The 24,776-nt window shown below is 40.1% G+C and overlaps 1 protein-coding gene across 2 annotated transcripts in view; it reads left to right on the top strand.

Annotated features, from left to right (window-relative positions):
• Nucleotides 1-24,776, top strand: part of ZBTB39 (zinc finger and BTB domain containing 39) — a 614,376-nt gene that overhangs the window by 486,088 nt on the left and 103,512 nt on the right. The gene's annotated exons all lie outside the window — the stretch shown is intronic.

The raw sequence follows: 24,776 nt of genomic DNA, 5'->3' as shown, positions 1-24,776 counted from the left end.
GGCTACACCCCCACCCTTTTTTGATGTACGGTCGCATCTTATGATATTGTATCCAGGTGGGGTTGTTTCTAAGTCATGAGTAGAAGGTTTCAGCCAAGTTTCTGTAAGGCAAAGAATATCAAATGCATGTGCTTGTACTAGAGCATGCAGTTGACTAATTTTGTTGTTAATGCTACGGATATTAAGTTGAGCTATTTTGAGGGAGTTACCTGATCTTATAGAGGAGGAAGCATCATTGAATGATTGTTTTTGTAGATTGTCAGTTAGTGGAATTGGGCCAGGGTTAGGATGAATGTCCCCATCTATTAGAATGTTTGTGGATTGTTTCAGTGAAAGTTTTATAGTTTTATACTGCTTGGGTAGGCTAATCTTGTTGGGGAAGTAAGTAACGTGGGTATATCTATGGAACCTAGGAAGCAGATAAGCTGAAATAGAGGTAATGTTGCTGTGAGAGAAGGAGTTAGGATGTGTAGTTGGTAGTGTTTGCAGGTGGGACACCTTATATACCAGAGTGTAGTGTTCATAGGAGGTGAGGGTATAAGTTAAGGTTAGAAATATTAATAAATAAGAAAAGAGAAGAGATTTTTTGAGGATAGGTTTATGTGAGTAGGCCATTTGTAATAGTAGGGTAAAAGGTTATGTAAAGTTGATAGGTAGGTTAAAATACAATTGTTGGGTAGGTTTAAATAAATGTTGTAGTGTGGTAGGATAGTCAGAGGAGGTTGAGGGGAGGGGTAGATATGCTGATAGAGGTAAAGAGGAGTGGTATAGTTACTGTGATAGTGTAGAGATGATTAAGGAGTGCGATAAGGGGAGGAGTCAAGAGGAGTGGTTATAGATACTGTGATGGAGTAAAGATGATTAAGGAGTGAGATAAGGGGAGGAGTTGATAAGTATATGTTTAAGGTGATAGGATGAGTAGTATAGTGGGTGTGACTTGATAGGTATAAGTTTAACAGCACTGGGGGTGGGTTGGAATTGGGGTAGGGTAGGGGAGCGGAGTGAGCCAGCAGGGCGAATGGAGCGGGTTAGAGCAAGTAGTGAAGAGACAATCAGTGAGCAGTAACAGCCCAGAGAGAGAAGGTGAAGCAGGTAAGTAGCTTCTAGTGAAGCAGGTATGGTTTAAGACAAAGGGTAGAGAAGAGGAAAAAATATATAGCTTACTAGTCTGCTGAGGATAGAAGATGATAGGAGTGCGGACTAAGGGCAGAGAGACAGAGAATTAAGGGAATAGCTAGGCAGCAGGGCATGGGAGGAAAAAATAGGAAGGAATAATGTAAAGAGCTGAAACAAGTATCAATGGAAAGAGGGTAAGGGGTCTAGGTCAGGTTAGACTGCCACCTAGTGTTCAGAAGTAATATTACAACAGGTGACTAAGGGCAGAAAAATTAGCTAGGAGGGAAGGAAAGGTATACGGTAGGGGAAAGAAAAATTAGATAATACTGGTCTTGGAGAAGAGTCAGGCTGCTGGCATTCCTGACTCAGAGACTATAAATACGTTAGTACGATTACACAACAGAGCTGAGAATAGCCTTTCAACAGGGGGCAAGTAATAAAACGTACTTTGTCAAATACTGCGCAAGCAGGGGAAAAGTATTGGGACAGCACAAAAAGAAGATCCAAATTGGCAAGGCTTGAAGTAGATGAGGGGATCCTTAGTAGCCAGGCAGGTTCTTTATTGCAGGGTAGTGGGTAGAGAGCTAGGAGGGTAGAAGGTAAGATGAGAGGGTATTGATAATGTATTGCGGCAAAAACGAGTAGCTTTAGTATACAAATAGATTAGGTATTTCAACAGTTCAACTTAAAAATAGTAATAAAAAAACTACTAGTGTAATCATTAGACACATGTACTAATAAGTCTAGGTTAGAAACTTTCAGTCTAGCAGTAAAACAATCACTAACATTCCAAAATAATACAAGTACTGGCCTAGATATAATATAATAGAAGGTTTAACATTGGATATCAAAATAAAGCAGTTGGCATAGGCAAATGTGTTCAGAAACTTTTAACATAGTAGTTTAGCAATGGAGACATCGACAAGTTATGATAGTCATAAAAAAGAAACAATCCCCAACAACAGGTAGTATGAGATAACAGCTTATGGCCAGGCAAGCTCACAAGCACGCGTAACAGCCACTTGGTATGTTAACAGTAATTCCCACAGAGGATAGGCATGACTCCACTTAGCAGTTAACTTTAGGGTTTTACAGTATCTCCTGTGCAGATAAAATAAGGCTGCTTACATTCCGCTGTTAGGAATATAAGTAATAGTTCCAGCTGAGAATTAGCTATGGGACACTTTTCAGTTTATCTCAAAGAGGAACGAATGAGCGAAAAGTTAGTCATGCAATGCTAGCTTAACATTTTTAGGGGTAGGCGTACCATAGAGGAATATAAGAAGGTAAGGCACACTATGTAAGCAGAGGAGCTAAAGGGCGGGATATCATAAAAAAACACAAAACAGGGCTAAAATAGTCAAGAAGTTAGGAAAGTACAAAGCTCAGATTAATCCGAGTGCTACGCTGCAGCTAACAGACCGAGGTCACTTTAATTAGCTGCTCCGTGTGGAACGTACTTTAAAGGTGTCATAATAACCTTTAGTTTGTACTAGTACATCATAGATAAAGTATGTGGCGTTGTACTGTTTGGGCACAAAAGTAGATCAATAGATTACACAGTTCGATGAGCTGACCTGATACAAAAAGGCAATGATATGTATTCAGCACACTAAGCATTTATATTAAGAATAGTGAGAAAGGAAAAGTTTTAGAAGGGCCACGCAATGCATACCACTTAACATTACCCCCGATTAACGTAGCTGTTATAATTGAGTGGACTAGGTAATGTCATGTATTCAACATTCTTCACATTTATATTAAAAATAGTGAGAAAAGGAAGAGTTTTAGAAGGGTAAAGCAATGCATACCACTTAAGTTTACCCCCAACTAATGTAGATGTTATAATTGAGTGGACTAGTACAAGCACATTGATGGAGCAGGGATTCACGCTCCACAGAACTGCGCAACCACAGTCCACGTGGGAGAAAGTGCAAACAAAGTAGTTGCTAGCATTTTTAAAACCTCATAGACCAGGATATCAAATTAACCACATTTGTTTACTACACAACTTGTACTGATAACACAAATAAAGTCGTTGCCATCGATTATACAGTCTAATCAGCAAGGACACAACAATAAGCATGTTCACTACCACGCATGTTTAAAAAGAAGAATCGCTTCAAAAACGCTGAGCACAATTAGCAAATCCTGCAGTTACAAAGCCCTTATCTTGGTAATACCAGGAATAACTAACAATTAATATAATTCAGCAGTGTTAAAAATGTACGACAGCATAGAACAATATTAGATAAAAACACAGACAATGAATGGTACTTACAATTATGATAGTATTTCTGGGTCAGGAGCACACAGCAGCCGGGTAGAAGAACAAGTAGTAAAAGGAGAGGCGCCACGAAGGTCTTCCCCCTATATGCCCTATTGGCAGGATATGAGGTGTGGGGGGGGAGAGACAGGGAATGGAGGGAGAAATAGGTAAGAGAGGGGCAAGGAAACCTAAGGAGAGTAAACGAGGAATGGGAGGTAATAGCCAGGTAACATGGGAATTCAGAGATACCAGAGAAAAGCAATCATAAAGTACTAGCTAAGTTGATAGAGATATCAGAGAACACAGAACGAAACACAAGAGTGAAGTGGGAAGGGGTAGGTGAGGAAATAAAAAGTATAGTAGAGTAAGGTTAGCAGAACAGGGTGGTTATAGGTATATTAAGGACAAGGTCGAGGAGGTTACTAACAGAGGTAGTAGAAGTAGAAGAGCAAGTAGTGAAGGAGACAATCAGTGAGCAGTAACAGCCCAGAGAGAGAAGGTGAAGCAGGTAAGAAGCTTCTAGTGAAGCAGGTATGGTTTAAGACAAAGGGTAGAGAAGAGGAAAAAATTTATAGCTTACTAGTCTGCTGAGGATAGAAGATGATAGGAGTGCGGACTAAGGGCAGAGAGAGAGAGAATTAAGGGAATAGCTAGGCAGCAGGGCAAGGGAGGAGAAAATAGGAAGGAATAATGTAAAGAGCTGAAACTAGTATCAATGGAAAGAGGGTAAGGGTTCTAGGCCAGGTTAGACTGCCACCTAGTGTTCAGAAGTAATATTACAACAGGTGACTAAGGGTAGAAAAATTAGCTAGTAGGGAAGGAAAGGTATACGGTAGGGGAAAGAAAAATTAGATAATACTGGTCTTGGAGAAGAGTCTGGCTGCTGGCATTCCTGACTCAGAGACTATAAATACATTAGTACGATTACACAACAGAGCTGAGAATAGCTTTTCAACAGGGGGCAAGTAATAAAACGTACTTTGTCAAATACTGCGCAAGCAGGGGAAAAGTATTGGGACAGCACAAAAAGAAGATCCAAATTGGCAAGGCATGAAGTAGATGAGGGGATCCTTAGTAGCCAGGCAGGTTCCTTATTGCAGGGTAGTGGGTAGAGAGCTAGGAGGGTAGAAGGTAAGATGAGACGGTATTGATAATGTATTGAGGCAAAAACGAGTAGCTTTTGTATACAAACAGATTAGGTATTTCAACAGTTCAACTTAAAAATAGTAATAAAAAAACTACTAGTGTAATCATTAGACACATGTACTAATAAGGCTAGGTTAGAAATGTTCAGTCTAGCAGTAAAACAATCAGTAATATTCCAAAATAACACAAGTACTGGCCTAGATATAATATAATAGAAGGTTTAACATTGGATATCAAAATAAAGCAGTTAGCAAAGGCAAATGTGTTCAGAAACTTTTAGCATAGTAGTTTAGCAATGGAGACATCGACAAGTTAAGATAGTCATAAAAAAGAAACAATCCCCAACAACAGGTAGTATGAGATAACAGCTTATGGCCAGGCAAGCTCACAAGCGCGCGTAACAGCCACTTGATATGTTAACAGTAATTCCCACAGAGGATAGGCATGACTCCACTTAGTAGTTAACTTTAAAGTTTTAGAGTATCTCCTGTGCAGATAAAATAATTAAGGCTGCTTACATTCCGCTGTTAGGAATATAAGTAATAGTTCCAGCTGAGAATTAGCTATGGGACACTTTTCAGTTTATCTCAAAGAGGAACGAATGAGCAAAAAGTTAGTCATGCAATGCTAGCTTAAACATTGTTCGGGGTAGGCGTACCATAGAGGAATATAAGAAGGTAAGGCATGCTATGTAAGCAGAGGAGCTAAAGGGTGGGATGTCATAAAAAGAAAAACACAAAACAAGGCTAAAATAGTCAAGAAGTTAGGAAAGTATAAAGCTCAGATTAATCCGAGTGCTATGCTGCAGCTAACAGACTGAGGTCACTTTAATTAGCTGCTCCGAGTGGAACGTACTTTAAAGGTGTCATAATAGCCTTTAGTTTGTACTAGTACATCATAGATAAAGTACGTGGCGTTGTACTGTTTGGGCACAAAAGTAGATCAATAGAGTACACAGTTCGATGAGCTGACCTGATACAAAAAGGCAATGATATGTATTCAACACGCTACGCATTTATATTAAGAATAGTGAGAAAGGAAGAGTTTTAGAAGGGCCACACAGTGCATATCACTTAACATTACCCCCGATTAACATAGCTGTTATAATTGAGTGGACTAGGTAATGTCATGTATTCAACACTCTTCACATTTATATTAAAAATAGTGAGAAAAGGAAGAGTTTTAGAAGGGCAAAGCAATGCATACCACTTAAGTTTACCCCCGACTAACGTAGATGTTATAATTGAGTGGACTAGTACAAGCACATTGATGAAGCAGGGATTCACGCTCCACAGAACTGCACAACCACAGTCCACATGGGAGAAAGTGCAAACCAAGTAGTTGCTAGCGTTTTTAAAACCTCATAGACCAGGACATCAAATTAACCACATTTGTTTACTACACAAGTTGTACTGATAACACAAATAAAGTCGTTGCCATTGATTATACAGTCTAATCAGCAAGGACACAACAATAAGCACGATGTTTATCGTGCATACAGCTGCAGTCATAACAGATGGGTTCTCCTGCCGTCAGGCGGGTCCTAGGTCGGCCGAATTCCAAAGTCTAGGTCCGGCGTCGGTTGTTGTCACTTCTTCCCTGACGTCAGTGCGACAGGGGTATAGAGGAACCAGCCGACGCCATTTTCTTCAGTCTTTCTTGCCGTGTGGTGCCCGAAGCAGAAGCAGTTCGCAAGTGCCGGTCGGCCAGCTCCTGAGATTACAAAAATTTGGAAACCGAAGTCTTCTTAAAAGCTAAGTACCCCGTTGGGGAAACTTTTCTTGCCTCAGACCGATGTCAGACAAAGTTAATAATTGTATTTCTTGTGGGAAGCAAATACTGCATAAGGATTTCCATTCCCTCTGTATACCTTGTTTAGGCCCAGACCACGACGTCTCGGTCTGTCGCTTTTGTGCTACATTCAACAAACGCACTATTAAGCGTCGGGTGGAGTTCGCCCAGCATTATTTTGGGAAAGCATTTAACTATACTATGTCGTCGGATACTCCGACTCCGGTTTTGTCTAAAAAACGCAAAGACAAGGACCGACACACGAGGTCTGCGGCCTCTACCAACACCGTGCCAAAGCCGACTACACGTGGTCCGGTTCTCAGTGAGGCGCCTATGCAGCCCCTGACTAGCGACGACATTTCTTTGACAGTGTCTCCTGTGCCCGAGGTCCAGGCTCCTCGGCCCACACCCCGACTACAGATACTGAAGCCACTCTTGGCGTTGAAACTCAGAATGTGGACAGGTCCACCTCCACTCAAGGTGTCTTCAGACCTTCCTCTTCTTTCTCCATTAAGGCTTTCACAAAGTCTAAAGCTACCATGCACTCTAAGAGACCAGCTACACAGGGCCCATCTCCAGGCCCCATGCCTAAGAAACAGATGCTTAAAATGGCTGAGGATTTAATTACTCTTATCAGAGGTTCTCAGCCCCCATCGGACAAGAGGCCCAGAGTGGAGGAAGATTCCCCATCCTCTGATCAGGGCTCCATTATTTCAGAGCACTCTGATGATCAGGAACATTCTTACTCCCCTTTTGAAGACTCTGATGCAGAGGAGTCCATCCCTTCTGTATCTCCCCCTGAGGATTACTCATTTGGGGAAACTTTGCATACCTTAAGGGAACACTTCCACTGGGAAGGCCAGGATTATTCAGATTCCAAGAAAAGGCAAAGGGAATTTCTCTTGCTACCTCAGCACAGGCCTCTGGCTATACCTCCTGTCTTGGACATCCTAGATGATGTTTACTCGGAGGCCTGCCTTAACCCGGACTCTCTACCTCCAGCTTCAGTTAAGCCTGAGAGGTACTACAGGGTTCCTGACTCACACCAATTTCTATACAAAAGCCATGCTGCTGACCCAGAAACCATCTCACAGGGCCCCACGGGAGTTAAGGCCTCCATTGCTAAAAATCCATTGCCTTCCAAGAGAGATTCCAGATCCTTAGAAAGGTGGGGAAAAAAGGTATATACCTCGGCTACCTTATCCATGAGGGCCTTAAACTGTCAGTTTCATATGCTAAAATACCAACAGTTTTTGTTATCACAATTGAAAAGTAAAATGTCACAACCTGAACAACCAGACTTGAAGGAGTTTCAGGATTTGATGCATAGTGCAGAACAAGTGGGTAAGCATACCTTACAATGTGGTTTTGATGCTCTAGAGGCCTCATGTAGAGCTGCTGTTACAGGATCAGTCATACGTAGGCATGCCTGGCTCAAGGAACAAGCCTTGCCTGATCATGTAAAAGCTAAATTACTAGATGCCCCTCTTCAAAAGGATGTACTATTTGGTGCTAATGCTGAGGAGGTATTAAGGAAAAAGGAGGAAAAGGCTAAATCAATGCAAACTGTGAAAGAATTTCTACAGGTTCAACCCCCATGTTTTAGCAGAAATTGGCCTTCTAAAAACTGGTCCTTTCCTGCCACAGACAGCCCCCAAAGAGGCAGATACAGGCGCCCGAGGGGCAGAGGACAATCCCAAGGATTGTTTAGAGGCAGACAATGGCAAGCTCCTACACAAAGAGGTGGTGAGGACAACTCGCAATCTTTCAGAAAGCAAACCCAATGACTTTCCCCTTTGTGTGCCAACCAGGTCTCAAATGGCAGCCCCCTTAGGAGGAAAGCTGGCATTATTTTCAAAAAATTGGCATATTGTCACAAAGGACAAATGGATCCTGGACATTATAAAGAGAGGTTACAAATTCCATTTTCACACCCTTCTAAAAATGAGAGGCATGCCAAACCTGCCACACAATCAAAGGGCAGAGGCACAAAGGCAAATTACAGATCTCATAAACATGAAAGCTATTTAAGAGATACCTACGCACGAACAAGGTCAAGGTTTTTATTCCAGGCTATTTCTGGTGTGAAGGAAGGGAAAAGATTAGAGACCTATTTTGGATCTATCCATCCTAAACACATTTCTACTCATACCAAAATTCAAGATGCTCACTCTACAGCAACTTCTTCCCATGCTGGGCAAGGAGTCTTGGCTGGTAACATTGGACCTCAAGGAGGCATACCTGCATGTCCCAATCAGACAAAATTGCAGAAGGTACCTCAGATTTCTTGCAGGTTCTACCCATTATCAATTCTCTGCATTGCCCTTTGGCTTATCTACTGCGCCCAGAGTGTTCACGAAATGCCTGGCATCAGTAATTGCCTACTGCAGACTTCAAGGGATACAAATATACCCCTATTTGGACGCGACTGCCTGATCCAAGCGGACAGCAAGCACATTCTTCTAAAACATCTGGCTTATGTAATAATGTTATTGAACTCTCTGGGATACACAGTCAACAAAAAGAAATCAAGACTAATACCCTCTCGGAAGATAATTTTCCTGGGTGCCAATTTGGACACAAACACCCAGATGGCCTACTTCACGCCAGAGAAGCAGGGGCAACTAATTCAATACTTCAGAACACTAGCAAATTGCACCAGGCTGACTGCAAGGAAAATCCTGCAGGCTCTGGGGTTCATGGCATCTTGCATCTTACTAATCCCATGTGCAAAGCTGCATATGAGGAAACTACAATGGTACCTGAAAAACATATAGTCTCAACACAACCACAGTTTGGAAACAATAATACCACTAATTCCATGTCTGCAAAAGGAATTTCTGTGGTGGGCTCAAGCATGTCAAACAAACACAGGTCTTCCATTCAGCAAGCCTCAAGCAAATCAAGTCATCACAACAGACGCCTCGGACTACGCCTGGGGCACATGACAGATTGGTGCATTCAGGGCAAATGGTCCCAAAAAGAAAAGCACCTTCACATCAATCAAAAAGAAATGCTAGCAGTGATAAATGCTATTATAGCTTTCAAGGACCTTCTACAACCAGGTCAACTATTGATAAGAACGGACAACACCACAGTTATGTGGTACATAAACAAACAGGGAGGAACACATTCTTACCCCCTATGCAGACTGGCCATGTCACTTTGGAACACAGCCATGGACTTACAAATGGAACTACAAGCACAGTACTTGCCAGGCAAGGAAAACACGCTGGCAGACAACCTAAGCAGGAATATGACAGATCCACAAGAATGGAAATTGCATCCAAAAGTTTTTACAGAAATAATCCAAGAATGGGGAAGGCCAGACATAGATCTCTTTGCCTCCCACAAAAATCATCAATTGACAAAATTCTGCTCAAGGATCTTCCATCCAAAGGCCTGGAGAGTGGACACTCTCTCTTTCAGTTGGACATCAATGACAGTTTATGCCTTCCCACCTCCTCCTCTGCTGCCCAAAGTTCTATTAAATACCAGAGTAGACAGACCAAAGATGATTCTCATTGCTCCGGACTGGCCAAGGCAACACTGGTACCCACTCCTGAGGAGCCTGACGCATTCCCCACCATGGACTCTGCCTCTAATGCCTCTTCTTCTGACTCAGCACAGTTTCAAAACTCTTCACAGCCAGCTAAAAACACTCAATCTAGCCGCATGGAAGATTCCTTAGCATCACAACAGGCCCTACTCTCCAAGGAGGTGCAGGATGTCATTTTGAAGGCCAGAAGGCCATCAACTAGAAAAGCTTACTCCGCAAAATGGTAACGTTTTTGTGTCTGGAATGAGAAAAAGGGCCAGGATCCTGGAAAACTGAATTTACCTCAAATACTACAATATTTGGCTGAACTGCTAAGCAGTGGACTTTCTTTCAACTCCATCAAAATCCATGCCTCAGCCATTTCTGCAGAATACAACACTGATCCACCTTTATTCTCTCACCCTCTCTTAAGACAGTTCCTCAGAGGGACTAAGAATTTAAGACCTCCAAGGAAACAACCAATACCTGCTTGGGATCTTAATTTCATTCTGGAAAAACTGACCTTGCCTCCCTTTGAGCCAGCTGCCTCATCAGATTTGCAATATTTGTCCTGGAAAACAGCTTTCCTTCTGGCTATCACCTCAGCTCGTAGAGTTTCAGAACTACAGGCTCTCATGGCTGTTCAGCCTTTTATCATCTTCCATCAGGACAGAGTTTCCTTACGAACCAACCCGTCCTTTATGCCTAAAGTGGTATGCAGGGTAGCTTTAAATCAGGCCATACATTTACCTACTTTTTATGCTAATCCTCAAAACAAAGGGGAGAGATTACTACATTCCTTGGACATCCACAGACAACTGCGTTATTATTTGGACAGAACAAAGCCTTTTAGAAAATCAGAACAGCTCTTTGTGGCCTATGCGGTGGGAGCTCAGGGAAAGCCAATTTCCAAACAGACAATCTCAAAATGGATAGCCCACTGCATACACTTTTGCTATTCCTTTCATGGCAAAACTGTACCTACAGGCATTAGAACTCATTCCACCAGGGCCACAGCCACCTCTGCAGCCTTCCTCAGAGGAGTTCCTACCAAGGATATTTTGGAAGCAGCCACTTGAGTTCTGTGCATACCTTCTCCAAGCACTACAACCTACCATTATACTCCAAATCTAGAGCAGGCTTTGCCACTGCAGTCTTGCAGGGCATTTTGGCTCCTCCTAGTTCCACCTAGTGCCTACCACCCCTTTCTTAGCTTTGGGATTCTACCCATCTGTTATGACTGCAGCTGTATGCACGATGAACATAGTACAGTTTTGTACCTACCATAAATGTAGATGTTCGAGTGCTAATACAGCTGCAGTCCAGGTTTCCCTCCCTCCTTCCCCTCTTGGGACAGGCCTATAGGCTAACACATCCTCATACAACCTGATTGGGGTATTCATTTATGATGTATTTGCTTGCAACTACTGTATTTTGATTATATTGCACTGCATTATCACACAAATTTATGTATTGCCTTCCTTCTGGGGGCACCTGACATCTGGGGCAGGAAAAACTGAAGAAAATGGCGTCGGCTGGTTCCTTTATACCCCTGTCGCACTGACGTCAGGGAAGAAGCAACGACAACTGACGCCAGACCTAGACTTTGGAATTCGGCCGACCGAGGACCCGCCTGACGGCAGGAGAACCCATCTGTTATGACTGCAGCTGTATTAGCACTCAAACATCTACATTTATGGTAGGTACAAAACTGTAGTTTCACTACCACGCATGTTTAAAAAGAAGAGTCGCTTTAAAAACGCTGAACACAATTAGCAAATCCTGCAGTTACAAAGCCCTTATCTTGGTAATACCAGGAAGAACTAACAATTAATACAATTCAGCAGTGTTAAAACATAGAACAATATTAGATAAAAACACAGACAATGAATGGTACTTACAATTATGATAGTATTTCTGGGTCAGGCGCACACAGCAGCTGGGTAGAAGAACAAGTAGTAAAAGGAGAGGTGCCACGAAGGTCTTCCCCCTATATGCCCTATTGGCAGGATATGAGGTGGGGGGGAGACAGGGAATGGAGGGGGAAATAGGTAAGGGAGAGGCAAGGAAACCTAAGGAGAGTAAACGAGGAATGGGAGGTAATAGCCGGGTAACATGGGAATTCAGAGATACCAGAGAAAAGCAATCATAAAGTATGAGCGAAGTTGATAGAGATATCAGAGAACACAGAACGAAAGACAAGAGTGAAGTGGGAAGGGGTAGGTGAGGAAATAAAAAGTATAGTAGAGTAAGGTTAGCAGAACAGGGGAGTTATAGGTATATTAAGGACAAGGTCGAGGAGGTTACTAACAGAGGTAGTAGAGGTAGAAGAGCAAGTAGTGAAGGAGACAATCAGTGAGCAGTAACAGCCCAGAGAGAGAAGGTGAAGCAGGTAAGAAGCTTCTAGTGAAGCAGGTATGGTTTAAGACAAAGGGTAGAGAAGAGGAAAAAATTTATAGCTTACTAGTCTGTTGAGGATAGAAGATGATAGGAGTGCAGACTAAGGGCAGAGAGAGAGAATTAAGGGAATAGCTAGGCAGCAGGGCAAGGGAGGAGAAAATAGGAAGGAATAATGTAAAGAGCTGAAACTAGTATCAATGGAAAGAGGGTAAGGGTTCTAGGCCAGGTTAGACTGCCACCTAGTGTTCAGAAGTAATATTACAACAGGTGACTAAGGGCAGAAAAATTAGCTAGTAGGGAAGGAAAGGTATACGGTAGGGGAAAAACAAATTAGATAATACTGGTCTTGGAGAAGAGTCTGGCTGCTGGCATTCCTGACTCAGAGACTATAAATACGTTAGTACGATTACACAACAGAGCTGAGAATAGCTTTTCAACAGGGGGCAAGTAATAAAACATACTTTGTCAAATACTGTTCAAGCAGGGGAAAAGTATTGGGACAGCACAAAAAGAAGATCCAAATTGGCAAGGCTTGAAGTAGATGAGGGGATCCTTAGTAGCCAGGCAGGTTCTTTATTGCAGGGTAGTGGGTAGAGAGAATTATGATAGTATTTCTGGGTCAGGAGCACATAGTAGCCGGGTAGAAGAACAAGTAGTAAAAAAGTAATAAATAAAGTAATAAACATGATGTATGTTTAATTCACTTTTATGATCAGTGTCATAGAAAAAGGCCAGTAATGTTGACAAGAGATAGCAACACACATGTTAAGTGTATAAATCAGAAATGTCTGGCTCCTACCAGTTGTGGGAGCAAAAGTTTTGATTGTGATATACAATTTCAATAATCCTGGCTATACCGCTGTCTGTGATACTTTGTTCTTCTCCTAAGTATCACATCTTCATCTTCTCTGTTAGTGAAAACATGCTTTGAATGTTCCTTTTGTAAATGCATTTTCTAAATACTTTGTATTTGATAATTATTTCAGTTTTTAACCAGCATATACATTTTACATGCAAAGCCTTTGATGCAGACATCACAACTGCTTGCAAAACTACCTCTGCCCAGAAACTGCTATCATCTAATAATTGCTTGTGAGGCTACCCTTCCTTCTCTGTCCTACAGACTTATCCCATGTTTTCAGCTACTTCTGTATTACTGTTTTTGAGAAATAAAACACAGAATAGAACATTTATTATTTAGCTTTGATCCCTCTAAACTTGGTCAGCATTATCCACTTTACTCTCTGTGCTTTGCTGACTTCCTAATGTAAAACCTTTAGCCTGGCCCCCCTTTATTAGCACATTGTCAGATTTTGCCTGTTAACTGACCTTGCCTGCCATTTACTTTGCATTCACTCACACATAAGAAACTATAAGTGGAGTGGACAAAGGGGGGCAGCTACACGGGGTGCATATTTTAGAGTGTAATTGGCACTGTGGAAGTGGTGCTGATTGGTCAGTGCTATTCAGATGGTCATTTGCTGTTGTTGAGTGTGAGTACCAATAATCATTTAAACATCCATGATTAACATTGTGACTTCTGTGTTTTAAAATATTACCTGTAGTTTGTATGTTAGTAGGTACCTGCATTGGTGAGTCCTATAATGTGGAGACTGAATGGCCAACAATCCAGACTTACATACATACTATAGAAAGAAACCACAACGCCACAAACTCCTATAACTCCAAACTGCAAGACAACTCTGACCACTAATAAATTTCACTGACTGTGAAAAAAGAACCACTCAATAGAACAAATATTTATTCTCTCTAGCGCTTCGGTGTTGCCACCTTCCAGGAGTATGTGGAGACTGAATGGCCAACAATCCAGACTTACATACATACTATGTCTGAGTGTCATTTCTCAGAATATTCCCTTTTCCTAGAGGCATGGCTTTTGTCACTGTTTATGAGAAGACATGTTATGCTGTATTCCCCTTGATGTTTCTGTTTTTTTCTTTACTTGAATGTCAGCACTTATCAGTTAATGTGAAATATTTAATGTGCTGAATTCCCTGTTAGAAAGCAATTCTGCCTATATTCAAAGAACAAAGGACTCGTTTCACAGCTTGGGATTTCAGTATTTAACAGTGTTATAGACAAAGGTCTTGCCTGATGACAGTGAACAATAAACAGAGGCTTCATAACTGCATGTGAAGAAAGAATTGTTAATTCAAAATTATTTATAAATGAAGTGTTTCTGATTTTATGTGGGCATGGAGGAAAATGTCTGCCAATAAATTATGTTTAATTTTTTTGCTATTTTTTTAATTTAACAAAATGGTATGTTTAGGATCCAAAATGAAGGTTCTGCTTAATATGTAACTGCTTAATATGTAAAGGTAACATATTTTGTTATGCTCAAGTAACAGTGGGCTTACTGACCCTACTTAGTAACACAGTAAAATCTGGCTGCACTTCCTATTTGCAAGGCTGTAGCATAAATAAATGACCAGTACAGACTGTATCAACCAGTCACATGCATGGAAATGGAGATTCCGTTTTCTAAGGTCCTGTAATTCCCCTCATTTAAGTCTGTCTCAGAGTTGTAGCTCCTTTGTTTGGTTCCTCTGACTTTTTTCATCCAGCAGAGTTTAAATTCCCTCCCATTGTAACTCAAGCAATCAGTCTTCCAGAATTACTTTACCCTTAATCTGTAATATTAACTTATGACATATCTTTCTGTTAGCGTTCAGCACCTCACTGTCTTCAGAAATCTTTCTAATCTTTTGGATAGCTCTTGGTGTTTTCAAATTTGCATTGCATTTGTTTGATAATAGAAGGAGACAATAACTTCTTTACAGATGATGTGTAAGCAAAGTCGTACTCTGTCTATAACTGTAACACTGAAACCTACTATACACATTGCCTAGCCTTTCCACTTTCAAAAGGTAATGGTGTTATATAGCCAATTAAGTTATTTTTCATTTAAAAACAAAAAAACTAAATAATAGCTCCATTTCCAGTATACGTGGTGCAGTACTTCTTGCAATTGTATCATTATGTTGAGAGTTGTAATGATGTGATTATAAAGCTGAGAGTGGTGGAGGTAAGTGTGACCATGGCTTTCAAAAAATGTTTCCCGCTTTTCTATCTGATTTTTTTTTATTCATTTCCAAGTTTCCCAAAGTTTGGTTATTCGTATGCCTACAAACTGGTTCCAGCTACCACATGAAAATGCAAACACCTCAACTTAATTTGCATTGCAACACTCATGCTAATCACTGTATTAATGACAGCAGCAAACATTCTGACAGCAGCTGCACAGTACAAACACATATGCACAGCTACAAGTAAAACATATGGAAACGTAATGACCCTGTATCTTGAATTAGAAACCACAGCCTTTACTAATTTCAAATAAATGTTAAGCATGGCTTAAGTCAAGGACAACTTTTGTTTCATATCTTCCACTCACTTATTTGGTCATTTGTAAGAGAGCACACAAGTCATTCATAAAGTAATTACATTTGCATGTATTTACCCTTTCATTCTCTCATTCATAAAACCTCACACCTCCCATTCATTCATGTACCTTAATCCATTTACATGCATGTACACAGACACGTTCATACAAATTCACACTTCACATTCATTTACATGCCTTCATACACATGCATGCATACACAAAGACTCATTCATAAAACCTTACCATTCACTTTTATTCTTATACCTTCATAACACATGCATGCATTCACACAGACTCCTTCATAAAAACACATACCTCACATTCATTCACATGCCGTCATACACATGCATCCATATGTACAGACTTGTTCATTTAAACACACATCTCAGTTTCATTCATATGCCTTCATACACATACTTGCTTACACACAGACCTGTTCCTAAACAATCACACCTCATATTCATTACCTTCATAAACATACATGCATGCACGCAGGCTTGTCCATAAAAACTCACACCTAACACTCACTCATGCAGTGCAGTACAGCTGCATACATTCACCTGCATGTTATCATATTCACACACACATGCCAGTTGCAGAACTTCCATTCTTTTCCTCATTTAGTCATAACATGACACTAATGCAGGGCAAATGGTTCACAAAAGGTGAGGTGAGCATTTTTCCCGCTTCACAGAAAATGCTGTCATGCTCTATAGCATCTAACTGAGAAACAAGAAATTAGAGGGAGATTTGTTAGGCTATGGCAACTCTGTGAATGATTTTATATTCCTCAGGGGGTAACCCGGGACTGATTTTCTGGAATATGTTTCCCTTTTTTAACATTGCATGTTGCATTAAACACCAAAACACATTCAAAGCCTTAGGCAAAAACCTCCAGCACTGCAAAGATGTCATGATGTTAACTGCAAACACTCAGATCATATACATGCACTACAAAGACTGTGACCATTGTTGCGGTGGTGGTGCTGCGGTAGCATTGTCACCTCACAGTAAGATGCTGTCCGGTTCAATTCTCAGCTAGAGCATCTTCTGCGTGGAGACATGCGTGAATGGGCATACCTTCGTTGAAGGTTGTGCATCAGGGCTGGTAACTCGGCAAGTAAAAATCAACTACCAATTATTAGCGGACCGGAGTTCCACTGTGGCGACCCCTAACCGGGAAAAGCCGAAAGATACAACAACAAAGGCTGTGACCATTGTAGATTAAAATAATAATTATTTAAATACAAATGCATAAGTGATTTTTCAGTGCTAACCAGCATGTATTAAATATGGTGGAAATGGAATGCAGTTGTTGCAGTCCATTTTGAACCTTTGCCCATAATCTTTCAGAACATTTAATATTTAATCTGCTCTCCCATCCCTACCTTCCACCTTACCCTTTTTTTACCTACCTAATGCCATCTTCAATGGTTCTGTGGATTCCCTTTCCACCATCCACATCATTAGTCCATTCCAAGGGTCTGAAATTATCTTTACGAAGAAGTACTTTCAGAGGTCTGGGGAGTACTTACACATATCATTTGCTTGTATTCTCTTCTTCCTTATTTGGCCTCTTTATTCAAGATGAAACCTTTACATTTCCATGACAAAATATTGTGCCCCAATATCATGCCCTCCTAAATCATCTCCTCTCTTTTAAGAAGAGTTTTCGCTCCTTTAGTCTCTTGGCAGATCCCTTCTCCTCCGTCCAACATTTTTTTCTGGTGACATTTTTCTTTCCAGAAAATTGATGTACTTTTTCTTGTGTACTTCCAGAGCTACCTGGCAATCCTCTAGTCAAGGTGTGGTCTGATCAGAGTGGAAGTGTTTCCCTTTGCTTTTTTTTTCTTTTCTGCTCCCCAGCCTTCTCACTCTGCCTCTGGTTGAACAGTCCAGGTACATTTAATACCATAATATGCTTTTCCTGCCCTGTTGCCATCAGCTCCACTCCCCCAGCTGATGCTTCACACTGGTGTTGTGGCCAGAGTGCAGTACTTTGCACTCACTTGCCACCCTTCTGTCCATCTCCTTCCCAAGGATCTTCTCCCATCTTTTACTACTGTACCATTCTCAGTGTAATCAGTGAAGAGAACCTACCTACTGTACCCAGACCAGTGTGCAGTGAAGCAGTGAAAGGCTGATCCTGAACTGTACCATTCATTCTGTGTACCAGTGAAAAAAGGCTGATCCTGAACCTACCTAAACTCAGTGTAAACAGTGAGTCAGTGAAAAGGCTGATCCTGAACCCTGTACCATTCTCTCAGTAGTCAGTGTGAAAAAAAGGATCCTCCTGAACCTACTACACCATTCTCAGTGTAGAGTGAAAAGGCTGATCTCCCTGACCTACTACCATTCTCAGTGTAGTCAGTAGTGAAAAGGCTGATCCCTGGAACTACTGTACATTTCTCAGTGTAGTCAGTGAAAAGGCTGATCCTGAACCTTGAACCTACTTCTCCATGTAGTCAGAAAAGGCTGATCCTGAATCCATTGTACCCATTTCTCAGTGTAAGTGATGAAAGGTTGGATCCTGAACCTACTGTACCATTCTCAGTGTAGTCAGTGAAAAGGCTGATCCTGAACCTACTGTACCATTCTCAGTGTAGTCAGTGAAAAGGCTGATCCTCAACTCTTTCCTTCATATATGTCTGAGACTCACTGAAGAGTGCTAGACCTAGGAGTTAATCCTGTATTATTCCATTAGTCACTTCCCTGATTCCCAAACCATTCCTCTCACAACAATCATTTGTGTCCCACCTTTCAGACATGCAGCATTCCAGTTCCTCAGTCTTGGTCCTACCCCAACACCACTGGATTTCATGTTAACTTATTGCATGGGATCAAATCACAGCCTTTGTGTAAGTCCAAATAGAACAGACCTACTAGTCTTCCCTTCTCAAGTTCACCTGGAACCCAGTAAGACAGCTGTTGCTTGTTCCCATATTGGTTGTTAACCTGGAGATTGTTGTTCTTTAGATACCTAGTGCTAATTTGCTTTGTAACTCTGTCTCTAGTCATTAATGAGCCTTGTCTTCAGAAATTACTCTATAACTTTCTCCGGCACTGCTTTTAGGTTAAATGGCCTGTGACCTTGCAAATTATTCCTGCCCCTCCCACCCTTGTCCACACACTTGCTGTCATCCAGACCTCAGTCCCATCTACACTTGGAAGTGATCTGCTGAAAATCTCCAACAGGGGCTTTTCACCATACTGACCAACTTCCTGAGGATTCTGAGGCATTGTCCACCTAATTCTTGTGCTTTATTCTAACAACATCCATTTCCCTTTCTACCTCCTCCGTCTCCATTATGATGTAAACCACTGTGTACCATAGCAATTGTGGAATGTGTGTTTACCACTGTGTACCATATCAACTATGGAACATGTGTTTACCACTATATACCATAGCAACTATGGAACATTCGTTAACCACTGTGTGCTATAGCAGCTATGGAGCTTGTGTTAACCACTGTGTACCATTGCAACTGTGGAACATGTGCTTACCACTGTGTACTATAGCAACTATGGAATGTGTGTTTACCACTGTGTACCATAGCAGCTATGGAACATGTGTTTACCACTGTGTACAATAGCAGCAATGGAGCTTGTATTAACCACTGTGTACCATATCAGCTATGGAGCTTGTGTTAACCATTGTGAACCATAGCAACTATGGAACATGTGTTAACCACTGTGTACCATAGCAGCTATGGAGCTTGTGTTAACCACTGTGTACCGTAGCAGCTATGGAGCTTATGTTAACCACTGTGTACCATAGTAACTGTGGAACATGTGTTTACCACTGTGTACCATAGCAATTATGGAACGTGTGTTAATCACTGTGTACCATAGCAGCTATGGAGCTTGTGTTAACCACTGTGTACCATATCAGCTATGGAGCTTGTGTTAACCATTGTGAACCATAGCAACTATGGAACATGTGTTAACCACTGAGTACCATAGCAGCTATGGAGCTTGTGTTAACCACTGTGTACCGTAGCAGCTATGGAGCTTATGTTAACCACTGTGTACCATAGCAACTGTGGAACATGTGTTTACCACTGTGTACCATAGCAATTATGGAACATGTGTTAACCACTGTGTACCATAGCAGCTATGGAGCTTGTGTTAACCACTGTGTACCATAGCAGCTATAGAGTTTATTTAACCACTGTGTACGTAGCAGCTATGGAGCTTGTATTAACCACTATGTACCATATCAGCTGTAGAGCTTGTGTTAACCACTGTGTACACAGCAGCAATGAAGCTTGTATTAACCACTGTGTACCATATCAGCTATGGAGCTTTTGTTAACCATTGTGAACCATAGCAACTATGGAACATGTGTTAACCACTGTGTACCATAGCAACTTTGGAACTTGAAAGTAATGCTTTCTTCTGCTAGGTTTTGTTTTTAAGTATTTATTTGTATTTCTGTATTTGTATCATTTATTGTAATTAATTCATTTTCTGTCAGACTTTATGATATAATGATATAATGCATACTTTGACAAATAGCCAAAAATGTGCTAGAATAAGGATGGCATTAAAAACAAAACAACTAATAACCAAAATAAAAATATCAGGAAAACACCATTGACAAGAGACTGTATTTTAATATAATTTACCACTTTCATCTAGTGGACTTCTTCAGAACCATTGCCACAGTCTAAAGGTATACGCTAAAACATCACAATTTAAAAAACGGTTTTGCAAATCACATGATACAAGCAGTTGGTATAGCAGTTGATAATTTGAAACGTAAACAAAACATAAAAAAATATATATTTATGTTAAAAATACAAAATATATTTACAAACATCATATCAGCAAAAAAGTTATTTAAAACACAAAAATAGATGTGTTTATATCATACCTTTGCTGATCGCAACTTAAATATCCTGGAAATAATAATAAATCATTTAATCCTGGGAACTGTGTGACACTGAAATGCAACTACCATATATGTTCCCAATATTCAAGTCTAGTCTCCCAAGAGATTCCCTTTACATCAACAGGCATTTTTTTCTAATACAAAAAAAAAACAGAATTGTTTTTTTTAATCTTTAGAACATATGGCATATTTACTTTAGGCATTGTACTTGTCCTTCCTTTGAGGTATTATTATATAATATTTATTGACATTTGTTTACCAGGAAAGTTTCACTGGGCAAAATTACCCTTTTCAGCAGTGGTCTGAGAAGGAAAGTACCTTAAAAGTTAAATAGATTACAGAGAGATAAATTAATATATGTGACAAACAACAAGTATTACATGGATCTACCCAAAATAATAATATAGCAATAACCCACGCCTGGGTGTGGGCAATGCTAAATTTACCCACGGTTGGCGTGGTTTGGTCCCGAGGGCGAAGCCCAAGGGACCAAACATAGCCAACCGTGGGTAAATTTAGCATTACCCACACCCAGAAGTGGGTTATTGCTATTATACCATGACATTATTTAAGAAAAGAAACCATTACTTTTCTTAAATAATGGCATAGTATAATGCCTGTTTACTGCCCTTCCGCAGATGTCTGGCATCCGCGGCAGTTCTGATGTACTGCGCACCGCGCAGTACATCAGAGCTGTGAGCAAAGAATGGAGAAAGCAAGATCTCCGTTGCTTTTTAGTGTTCGCTATGTTAAATGAGTTTAACATAGCGAGACAGTTTAAAATAAGCAACGGACATCTCCGTTGCTTATTTTAAACCTGTCTCGCTATGTTAAACTCATTTAACATAGCGAAACACTAAAAAGCAACGGAGATCTTGCTTTCTCCGTTGCTTTTGAACTACTGTCTCGCTATGTTAAATGGGTTTAACATAGCGAGACAGCTTTAAAATAAGCAACGGAGATCTCCGTTGCTTATTTTAAAGCTGTCTCGCTGTGTTAAACCCATTTAACATAGCGAGACAGTGTTTTAAAAAAACGAGTTATACTAATGGAAAAAAGTCCGGGCGACCGGACCTTTTTCCATTAGTATAACTCGATTTACAACGGGCACGCTGGCCAATCAGCGTGCACGTTTTGGGGGGATCATGGTATAATGAGCTTATATACATTGTGAAGCTGACTCTGATAAGTACCATCACTGCAGCAGGCTGGATAGTCACATAAGTTAAATTCAGATACAAAATGCAGAACATGAATACTGAGCAGTCAGATTATAAATACAGTTAATAACTCCAGCTTGAAGAATAGCAGTGTGGAAAAAGAAAATGTGTGAATACAAAACTGAATATCAGGTTAAAATATTATTTTTATGAGGAATATATTGCTGGACAGGAGAAATATTACAATATATTGAAACAGTGTATGTATGTAAGGCATGAAGTTATTTAGAAGGGATAGTTTGAAATAATTAATAGGAGCAAAGGCAATGAGGAGGGGGTTAGAGGGGAGTTTGAGAATGCAAAAGTGAGGAAAGGTATATATTTGTGATAGTTTGTCAAAACAGATGGTCAGGCACAAAAATGGAGTGACCATGTGCTTTAAATCATGAAGTGCTGATAAGTCCTTCTGTCCCCCCTGCACATTCTCTTTTCATTCTTCCTGTCCTCCCTACCTTTATAACTTTCTCAGTCTCTCTCTTGACTTACCTCTTCTGTCTTATTATTTTATTTTCCTCCAGTCAGTTCTAACTTTTTGCATTACCCTAGCACATCACGTAGCTACTGTATATATCAAATGAATCTGTACTGTGTATGCTTTATTCCTAGATAATGTTTAAAGTAAATTGTCGTCCAATTATTGTATATACCAAAGCTGTGTTCCTACACTATACTGTTTATTTCTTAGCAAATGTTAAATTACCCTAATATCTACATATGCATATTTCTGCGATATCATTATTGCTTAGTGTTTCAAGGTTTTTTTTTACCTGGGCCTCTGCTAAAAATGGGAAATAACCCATTCAGACTTTCCTGGTAAATAAATGTCAAATAAAATAAATAAAAGTAATTTAATATGTCATAAAAGGATGTTACATGTTTTTTCAGTGACCTATCAATAAAAATGACAAGTGGCTTAGTTTTTGTTGTGTGGTAAAATTACATCATTGTGCACCTTAGAAATGCTGAATAACACATAAATTACTGGTTTCTTAACAGACCAATCTCCGTCTAACTGCATACTTTAAGACCCTCTAATACATCAAATAAAACACAACTGATATTTCATTTTTTTGATCCCACCATATAATCACTGTCATCTGTCAGAGTATCAAACATCTAGGATATATAGTCCATGCTATTCATCAGTACCACTCTCCCTTATAAGAATGTTCTTATTCTTACTGAGTGACCATAATAGACATCTTTCACCCCTGTCTAAATTTAATTTTCTTAAGGAAATCACAGGAATCTTTTAGTATGTAGCTGACCTTATTCAGTGGCCCTTTTAACGTCGTGTCCACAAAGACAGCTAAAGAATGTGTTTTACAATACTTAGCTGACACTATCAATCTATAAGGTGTTGATAGGACATTGTTATGCACCTTGGGGATCCCAAATATAACAGGAATGGTAGGATAAGGGTTATGTAAGAACTTGAACAGTTCAGGGGAAATAACTCCCTGGGTTAGGAAGTCTTCCAAAAAAAGGTCAGTCTTCCTATACGCTATGTGGATCTCATTAAGGGAAACATTAGTGTATTTATCCACGTCATACAGCATATTAGTGACCCCATTTGTATGATCAATTCTGTTGACTAAAACAACTCCACTGCCTTTGTCTGATTTCATAATTCTTATTTCTGTGTTTCCCCTGAGCTCCTCGGATAAGTTATAATCCATAAGAGTCTCATTTCCCTCCAATTTGTAAAGCTTTCCTTCACAAGTTTTTTTCAAAAACAGCAAGGGTAGATGGAGTGGAGGATTGTAAGTGCTTTTCCTTTTGAAAGGTAGTATATCACCACCCATACCCTTATACCCTGGGTTGCATAAATTGTGAGTCAATTACAAATTCAATTTTCTTGTAAATAGTTTGAGTCCTATTAGTGCATCTGATAGATTGAATGCGCTGGCTGGAACAAACTTCCATCCTTTGATAAGTAATTTAAAATAACAGCTGATGATATTCAAATTAGTGTAATTAAATATGTAGAAACCTTTGTATAAATTGATTATACCATCCTGTATAACTATTGGTGTATCCCCTGAAAACCTCACATTTTAAAACAACCTTCTGTAGTCAGAAACCAAAATAATAGAGGCACATGTAAATGTGGAGCATGTAACCAATGCCCCTAAGTGCTGGAGCAAGTGGATTACATATTTGAAACCTTCCCACACAGAATAAAACTGTGTTATGGTAACTGTAACATCAAGGGGCTAGTTTATATAGCCATCTGTAAAACTTGTTCCAAATTTTACGTGGGCAACACAGATAGACAATTTAGGAAGAGGATATACAAGCATGTGCATGCAATTTCTAGAAAAAAATCAGACAATGCCCTCTACAAACATACTCTCAACTGTTTGACTCCTAAATTTGCTTTTGGTATTTTGGAGATTGTACCCCAAGATGTCAGGGGTGGCCCTTAGGACACTAAACTTGAACAAGAAGAATTGATCTGGCAGCTATGCCTGGATACAACACATGGTTTAGGACTTAATGACCAGGTGCCCATTACCCCCATTCTTAAGTTAAGGACTAATAATCTTTAAATTATTTGTTCTCCACATTTTTTGTGGAGGTAGACATTTATACTTTTTGACGGGTCCTCCTTCAAAACATCTAAAACCCATAACATCTAATTTCATAACATTGAGACCAGAACATCTAAAACCCAAAACATCTAAAACCCATAACATTGAATTTCATAACATTTAACAGTACAAATCACATGAAAATAACATCCCCTCCAGATATAATGACATATAATGACACCAAACTACCAAACACACTTTTTACTATGTTTCTGCAGGAGGGCTTGATGCAGTGGGGTTAGGAAATTAACTTTTTTCCACTGTGGTGCGATCTTGGAGTTGGTATATTTAATTTATGGGGGGGGGTGCAGGGGGGTAAAAAGTGTGTTTGGTAGTTTGGTGTTGTTTTATGTGGACGGGATATTATTTTCTTGTGATTTGTAGTGTTAGATGTTATGA

Source organism: Protopterus annectens, chromosome 9.part0 (genome assembly GCF_019279795.1).
Source record: "Protopterus annectens isolate FY-2018-M chromosome 9.part0, PAN1.0, whole genome shotgun sequence".
NCBI lineage: Eukaryota > Metazoa > Chordata > Ceratodontiformes > Protopteridae > Protopterus > Protopterus annectens.
This window is presented reverse-complemented; position numbering and strand designations above follow the sequence as displayed.